Source organism: Canis aureus, chromosome 37 (assembly GCF_053574225.1).
Source record: "Canis aureus isolate CA01 chromosome 37, VMU_Caureus_v.1.0, whole genome shotgun sequence".
Lineage (NCBI taxonomy): Eukaryota > Metazoa > Chordata > Mammalia > Carnivora > Canidae > Canis > Canis aureus.
The window spans coordinates 20,809,565-20,818,061 of NC_135647.1; the positions used below are offsets into that span (position 1 = coordinate 20,809,565).

The 8,497-nt window shown below is 47.1% G+C and overlaps 1 protein-coding gene across 4 annotated transcripts in view; it reads right to left on the minus strand.

The window, feature by feature from the left end:
- The window catches only part of FARS2 (phenylalanyl-tRNA synthetase 2, mitochondrial), a 499,567-nt gene that overhangs the window by 20,188 nt on the left and 470,882 nt on the right, over nucleotides 1–8,497 (minus strand). The gene's annotated exons all lie outside the window — the stretch shown is intronic.

An 8,497-nucleotide genomic window follows, 5' to 3' on the forward strand; every position in this document is an offset into this window, starting at 1 on the left:
ATCGTAGTAATCTAAAATGGGCTGATAATCAATTGCAGTAATCAATAAGAAAAGGTTTTTTAGCAACAAAGTGAAGGCTGATAGTCTGACTCTCAAGATCACGTGTGCAGTTTTGGCAAATGACCGAACTCCTCCGCGCCCCGCTGCAAGGTACGCTGGTGGTTGCCGCTCTAGCACCCGTTCCCGTTCCACCTTCCCACGTTGTGGTATCCAGGCTGTAAGACCGTCGTCCCCAGCGATCCCAACCGCCTGTAGTCACGTCTCTGTGCAATGCCCTGTCACATCACACCGTACACACTCCACACAAACCTGGCAGACACGACAGTACGTTACTTGCTTTCATGCCTCATGAGAACCCATAAGCAAACCCATAGGCTGTAGCTTCAGAGCGTAGCCGGAATCGACCGCTCCCCATCACCTCTGCCACCACCGTGCAAATCAGCACTCTCTCTTGTCTGAATTATTCCGAGAGTCTAACTGGTCTTCCCGCTTCGCCCCTTGCCTCCTTAGAGCAGCCAAAGTAATGCCGTTCAAACACTAAGTCACATCATGTCACCTCTGCTCAAAACCTTCTAAAATCCTCTCACTACATTAGGGTTAAAGCTGGTGTCCTTTCCATGGCCTACGAGAGTCCATGCGACCTGGCCCCCACTGTTATTTCTGATCTCATCTCCTACGATGCCCATCACTGTCGCCGTTCTACCTACCACGGCCTCTCTTGGTTGGGGCCCCCTGCACCATCTATCCCTCAAACCTGAGGCATGCACCTGCCCTTGAACCTGGTTCACTTCCCTGACTTTTATCCATGGCACTTAGCACAATCTATAAGACACTGCATATGTTACTCACTCCTTTTATTATCTGTCCCCATAGAATATAAACTACGGGGACAGGGCTTTCTCTTCACTTTTGTTCACTGCTGCAGTCTCTGAGCCTGGCAAACACCAGGGGCCTAATACACAGTAACAGGTGTCGACACCGATTACTATTGCATGACATGCACTGTTTCAGGCACGGCAGCGACAGGCACGAATGAGACCTGACCCCATTCTAAGAAAGCGCGCCCCTTTCCCCCTCCACACTCCAGCCTCCTCCTGACCAAGCCCCTAGTCTCACCAGCCAAATCTGGCTGCGATTTACTGAAGCTCCAGGCTTGGGTAGGTGCTGCCTGCAAAGAAGTTGGGCTTGAAAAAACTAAGAGGACTCTGATATCCTCGTTGGCTGGGGGACTCTGAATGGCAGACGCTCAATGAATGACAAGGGGCCCAGAAGGCCACTATCTGGATTACACTCAAAGTGCAAATATGAATATGTGGCAACCAGACAAGAAGCTGCCACTGTCAACACGTAAATTGGATACCAATGGTATGGAAGACCAACTGTGTGTGTGTGTGTTTCCTCACCCACGTACCATCTAAGGACCGCTGTCTTTGTTCACTAGGGTGGGCTCTGACTTCTAGAAGAAAGCCTGCCCAGCTTCGGGCTGGTCTCAGCCGTGTACAAAGGTAATTATCTGCTGGCTGCCTGGGAAGGTATGGTATCAAATAGATTACTTTAGTGATTACAATAATGAAAGGAGCTATCAGGGCTGGAAGATATTTTTTGTCTTCCTAATTGAAGACTCTAAATAAGGGTGAAAATATGAGCTGGGGAGGAATGTCCTGATTAATCCGTCTGATAATTACAGCGCCTGCCAGTTGGGGGCTTGGCTCTACATCACAGGCTTTTGGGGTTCCTTTCAGTGGCGAGCTTTTCTTAGTGCTCTCCTCTGACTGTACCATACCGGGTCAAGAGGGCTCACTTTGGGATAAAAAGTGGTTGTTAAGGCCCATTGATTTATTTATTCTTTCATTTGCAGCAATGGACATTTTGTGCTTTCCTCAAACAGACCTTTTTATTCTACTGTCTTTGAAAAGAGGTAATAAAGAATCAATTACAAGAGATAACACACAAACAGAAATTGGTATTTATCTATGCGGGATACCTGCTGAAAAATAAAAAGATCATTAAACCACAGGCACACACAATGAAGTGGGCCTACTTAAGGCTGCCCACCACCGATACGAGTGTGCCCTGGGTCTCAAACGGAAGATTCATTCCTCACCAACAGGAGAAAAGGAGCCAAGGGTGAGGTCACGGGGGGCAGTCGTGCCCTCTTCCCGAGACCCTGGCAACCCCTCCTTACTTTGGGTTTCCAGGAAATCTCTTTAGAGGCCATTTGTCCCTGAGAATTTGGTGCTACAAAAAGCCAGAAAGTGGAACGAGGCTAATAATAACTTCATTGCTGTTCTTGTCCTTATTCAGAAACTCACTTTTATTTTTTTTAATGGCTCTTTTTCTAGGAGCCATTAAACCGTTTTGTGGATATATTTGTGGATGCTAATTTTGGCATAAACGTTATAGGTTATGGCATAAACACCATTTCTTTTCCTAAAGAGTGCCAAACGCTACAGATACAGTTAATGATGTGACTAGGCTGGGGAGAATGATCGAGGTGATCATCACTATCTCCTCGGCCACCAACACTTAATTGCCAAATCCAAACAGACCTTGATGGGGCTATTTTCTTTATGATTGTTCATTATATCGTATATTTATGTTTCATCGCGCTTTTCTGCCTGTATGTTGTATTTGCCAATAGACCTTGATGGGGGTATTTTCTTTATGATTGTTCATTATATCGTATATTTATGTTTCATTGCACTTTTCTGCCTGTATGTTGTATTTGCCAATAAAGAGGTAAAGCAGTTTAATGTGCCACCTACCAAGAGGTTTCTGGGCTGTGGCCTGCAGTACCTTCTGTGCTGGAACGGCAGGACTGCTTCTGAGCTCTGATGTGCACTGTAGAGGTCAGTGAGCACTTGCCCTATGCTCTGCACTTTATTCACTTTGGTTCTAAAGCAAAGAAATGGTGAGCTTCCTCCTGCCCACCCCCCTTCCTTATGCAAAGCTGGCCAAGATATGGGAATGAATAGAAATTGGTGGGTAGAAGAGTGGAGGCTTAGGAATCAAATCGCAGCTCTGCTACTTACTTGCCATGTGGCCTGGGGAAGTTGCCCCCCAAAGCCTCTGCTTCCTCATCTGCAAACAGAGATCATCATAGTACCTATTTCAGAACTGGTGTAATGCGTAGTTTGTTAACAACACACTGATTCAGTTTGGGTGTTGATGGCTGTGGGTCCCAGAATTCCCAATTCAAAGAGGTTCAGGGAATGCAGAAATGTGTTGGGCCAAGTCTGTCTTCCAAGAGGAGGGCAGGTGAGAGGGCTGTTCCTGTGGCAATGGCTTTGGTTTGGTTATTCTGCCTTTCCAAGCTCTGCTCTCCCACATACGCCAGCTTCTTCATCCCTAGACTTGTGCCAACAGGTCCAGGCTTCTCACCTGTACAGGAAAACATCTTCCCTGAGGTTCTCTCTCAAGTGTGAGGAAATGCTCCTAGAAGCTGTCAGATATCTTACACCTTCCTCTTACAAATCACTGGTCCCAGTTGGGTTAGGGCCCATTCCTAGGCCAATCCCTGTCATGGAGGAAGCGCCATGCACTGATCGGCTCAGAAGTAGGTGGAAGAAATGGAATGACCGTCATTACCTGAGACAAGTTAGGGGACTGCCTTGGAGCTGAGGGAGGTGGTGGTGAGGGGGAGGGTCAATGCTCCAAACTGTAGGGCTGCCATATAATCTGTATGGGTAGGAAGATGTTGAGGAAAAAATGCACAGTGAGTGTTACACATACATAAAATGTTCCTAGCATATAATTAAATCTACATGAATGGAAACTTATTATGGTCGTTGTGTAAATAAGACATTTATTAAATGCCTGTTGAAATAATACGTTTGTTTTTTACTTTCTCAAAAGAGAGTGAAAACAGCTAACATTAAACTCAGCACGTTTCTACGAATATGCTTTCCCAGCCCCTCTTTTCCGTCCTCTCTTCGACTCCTCCAGAGCATGGCATCTACCCACAGTGATCTCCCTTACGAAGCCACCCTCACATGAAAACAATTTCGGTGCACAGGAGAGCCTTCAGCAACAGCACTACAAACATGATTTCGTTCTAGGCCAGGCTTGTTACTGATTAAATGCTACCATGAAACTTTCATTAGGTTATTAGGGAGCATGGCTTTCACCTTCTAATATTCAAGCTGTTTTGTACAGTTGCAAAGAGACAACAAAACTAGGGGCATTGATTAAATTGATTCTGTAAATCAATATGAACACTGTAGCCTCTCAACCACTGTAAGAAAGGTAACGTATGATCTTGGCCTCATCTGCTGTCCAGATGCTTGCGGTCAAGGTCCCCACAACAGGGACAGTTGCTGTGGATTTCAGTCTTACAGCTGGGTGGACCGAAGGAAGGCTCTGTGGTTTCCAGTGTGACGGATGAGTTTGAGGGATGAGTCACCAATTTAAGACGATCCCATCAAGGGATTTTAGAGATGGGAAGAGCAAAAGTTTCAAAAGGGGATGCAAGATACCACTTAACAGGATACTGGACTCCCAAAAGGACTTTTCTCAAGGTTCTCAAGAGGGCTGGATTACAGCCAGGAGAATCCTCAAAGCTCAAATTACTAAACAGAACCTATAAGGCAGGGAATTGATAATGTTACTGATCTTTTGGATATATATCCTGCTCCTGCTCCACAATCCTTATATACACCCCCAGCCCCATCCCCACCCAAATGCTTATGCACCTATACACAACTCAATGGCCATCGGGCAAGAGCATTATCTCTCGGGAGTACGGTGACCCCACTTCTCAGCAGAACTGTGGACTTCTGCTTTTTTCCATCTATAGCCAATTCCCCCAAAGACTATGTATGATGACTTTTTTTTTCCTATTTAAAGAAATCCTAATGGGATAGGACGTTTACCTGTTTAGAATACTATTACTAGATTCCCTCCTTATTTTAATGCCCACAAACATATCCTTCTCTTTGCAGACACTCAAGAAGTATGAGGCCGATGCAGAAGGGGAGGTGGTGAGGGTCTTGGGAGGAGGGAAAGGAGGGGTAACCAACCAACCAAATAAGCCACCAAACAAAACAACAAAAGAAAAATTCTGCCTAAAAAGAGGAAAACTACGCAGACAAAAAGAAGTCTCCAGGTCTTCTAAAGGCTCTCCATAGCAAAGTTCTCATTGAAGTTAATGCTTCGAAGATTATAGAGATAACAGGAAAATAGAAAATATGCTTAATAAAAAAAAAAAAAACCAACACCTACTGGAATTCCTGAGAATTGTCATCCTTATCCCCATCCTTATCCCTTAGACTAACTGACTTGGCTCTTTTGAGGAAACTATGTTTAGAATCAAAGGGATAAGAAATCTGGGAAGAGAAGAAATGCAGGAAGAAGGGCCAAAATAAGAGATGGGATGACGATGAAAAGCAACATTGTGGGAGGGTGGGAACTCGTACCCCAAACTGGATCAGTGAAGAGTGAGGCACCAGCAAACGCCCCATGAGCCCCGTTGCAATGTTAGTGTCCTGCTCCCAAATAATAAATGAAGATTTGGGAGTAAGCAAACCTAGACCAAGTAGACTTTGGAAAAAAGGCTGGCTCCAAGCTACTCATTAGTCTCAGGACGAGGAGAGGCAAGCCTGTCTTTTCCCAGAATAACCCACCTAGCCGATGGTCGCAAGGGGCAGTGTAGCTGCAGGAGTGAGTGGGGGCACTGGTGACACCAGCTGAAGCGCATCCACTACAGTGTGGCTCAGGAAGGCGGGCTCACCCCGGAGATCCTGGGGAAATGCCCCCAGCTGCTTGGGGTGCTAATGCCATCCGTAGTTCAGGAGAATCAGCAGGAGACCGGGGAACAGCAGCACACCTGTGTGGGCCCAAAGCTGCCATGACCCCCACCCTCTGTGCTCTCTGGCGTCCACACCTGCGGTCAGCACACGGCACCTGCCCACCCGGTGGGGGGCCTCCTGTACAGAGGCCCATTTGGAAGAGTAGAAGTTGAAAGGGGAAATGTGGTCACACCAGAGGTTGGTTCAACTGTTCCTCCCCAAACCTAAGGTGCACTGTTCTAAGTGAGGCATGAATGCTCGGCCCCTATTGGGAGGCCTGCCTATGTAAGCAGAGGCCAGGGGGAGGCGGGCAGCCCATCTGCTGAGTCAACTGGTGGGGCGCCGCCTGAGCCTCCCGGGGGACCCACCTGTTCAAAGGATGTGGTGGCCGGAGGCTAGTCTGTTTTGTTTAGACTGTGCATATTCAGCCTCAGTGAGGCTCCTGAGGAGGCCAGGGAGGAGGGACAGAGTGCACAGACATTTATTTTCTCAAAGGCACTGCCTACAAAAGACGGAGCAGGTGAATGACAGGCCCGGAGCGCCAGTCTTCAGGAGGGCTGGTCCGTCCGCACAGGGTAGACACCAACCAGTTGCTCCCCAACCTCTCATTGCCCAGATCAGGGGTCTGAGTGCTTCATGGGATAAAAGGCAAGCAGCTTGGGAAGCCTGGGTCCTTTGAGGCACCGGGAGCGCTGCGACAATACTGGGTGCGGGTTGGTGAATATCCTCAACGTGCCTGCTTAGACCAAGCCGAAGGGTTTTGCTGTTTCAGAAAAGCAAGAGACAGAGAGTAGAGGTGAAAGGGAGATTTAAAAAGAATCTTTTTTCTTAATGCTTTGCTTCATACTGTTAGCCACTCATTTTTAAAGGTATGGACCAACTCATTTGGTGCTTAATTTTGATTTGAAATTAAAAAACCCAGCACAGGCTTCTGCTTCTACAGACTTAAGAAACCTCCATCCCTGACTTACTTCCTTGGGAAAAACTAAAGTGGCTTCAAAGATCCCAAGTGTCTTAAAACCCCAGAGTCAGGCCCCCCCCCCCCCCCCCCCCCCCCCCCGCATTGTGAGCTCCTGCCTCTTACTTTCCATAAGAACCATTCACACCTTCACACCTGTGTCTTATCACACCTTAGATGAAGAGATGCTGAAGGGCAGATGTCAAGGCTTCTGGCCCCGCCAGGTACATGTTCTCTCCCAGTCCGCAGGTGGCAGGTGCCAGTGTATGGAGGCTCTTTGGCCTGCTTTCCGCTCTGGACTATAACATTTGGTGGTTAAAAGCAAGGAGTCTGGGGTCCTTTAAACCCTAGCTCCGGTCCTGGCTTTGCTCTATGACCTGGGGGGAGGTTTTTTTTTTTTTTTTTTTTTTAATTTTCTAAGCCTCAATTGCTTCACTGGTGAAATGGGGTCAATTACAGCATCTATCTCGGAGAGCTGTTGAATGGATTGAATAAAATACCGTAAGTGATGCATTTAGTAGGATGACTCCAGAGACCCCAAGGACGGGGAGATCTGGATCGAGATCAAGCTCACCTCCTCTCCTTTGCTCTGAAATGCCATGTGAGCATGTGGCAGCATGGGGAGCTCTCCTAGACAAGGACTATAGAAAGAGGCCTAGAAGGGTGACTGCTTTTCAGTAATATTCCAGGATTCTGCTATGAGAAGGGAAGTGGCCAATATTTGCCTGGGAAGCACGTGTCCATCATGCAGATGTTTCACACTGAGTTAATTCACCTCCCATGCACAGGCTGTCAGGGACCCTGAGGGCCTGAGGCCACAGTTCCATCTTCTAAGCAATTTTTAATTTCCTCTAAGTGTAAAAACCAACCCACTGCTTTGATTTTAATTATTGCCTCCCAGGGAAGGATGGGTCAAGAACAGGGCCACAGTCCCAACTTGGCCAAAGATGGAATGGCTGAGTTAGAAACTAGGATTCTTGTTCTCTTGACACATGCAACAACTTGTATGGATCTCAAGGACATCTGGCTGAGCAAAACGACCAATCTCGAAAGGTCACTCAATGATTCTATTTATTTAAAATTCTTAAAATGACAACATTATAAAGATGGAAAACAGATTAGAGATTGGTAGGCAGCGAGGGGTGGAGGGAGGATGGGGGAGACTTAAGGGAGTATAGGGAGATCTTTTTACAACAGAATCATTCTGTATCAGGTGGCAGTGGTGGTCACGCAAATCCACACACACGGTGCAGTGACACGGAGCTGTGTACCCACGTGCACACACACACGACCAACCCACTGGTTTGCTTTGCAGGGAGTCCTCATACGATTATCATTCAAATAACAGGCCAGTGTCCTCTTTTTCAAAGTTGGAAATTACTGAGCTAGACATCTGGATTCTTGTTGTCAAGGTTGCTTTTTTTGGGTGGGGTCGAGGGGGGGTGCATCTTTCACTGTATCTAAAATCAAGGCATTGGAATGTTTTCTCAATTTTTAAAATTTAAATTCAACTTGCCAACATATAACACCACTGCTCATCACATCACGTGCCCTCCTTAGTGCCCATCACCCACTCACCCCATCCCCCACCCCCGTTCCCCTTCTGCACCTGTTTCTTGCTTCCCAGAGTTAGGAGTCTCTCATGGCGTGTCTCCCTCTCTGATTTTCCCCCACTCAGCTTCCCCTCCTTCCCTACGGCCCCTTTCAGTATGTCTTATATTCCGAATATGAGTGGAAACCATAGGGTAATTGT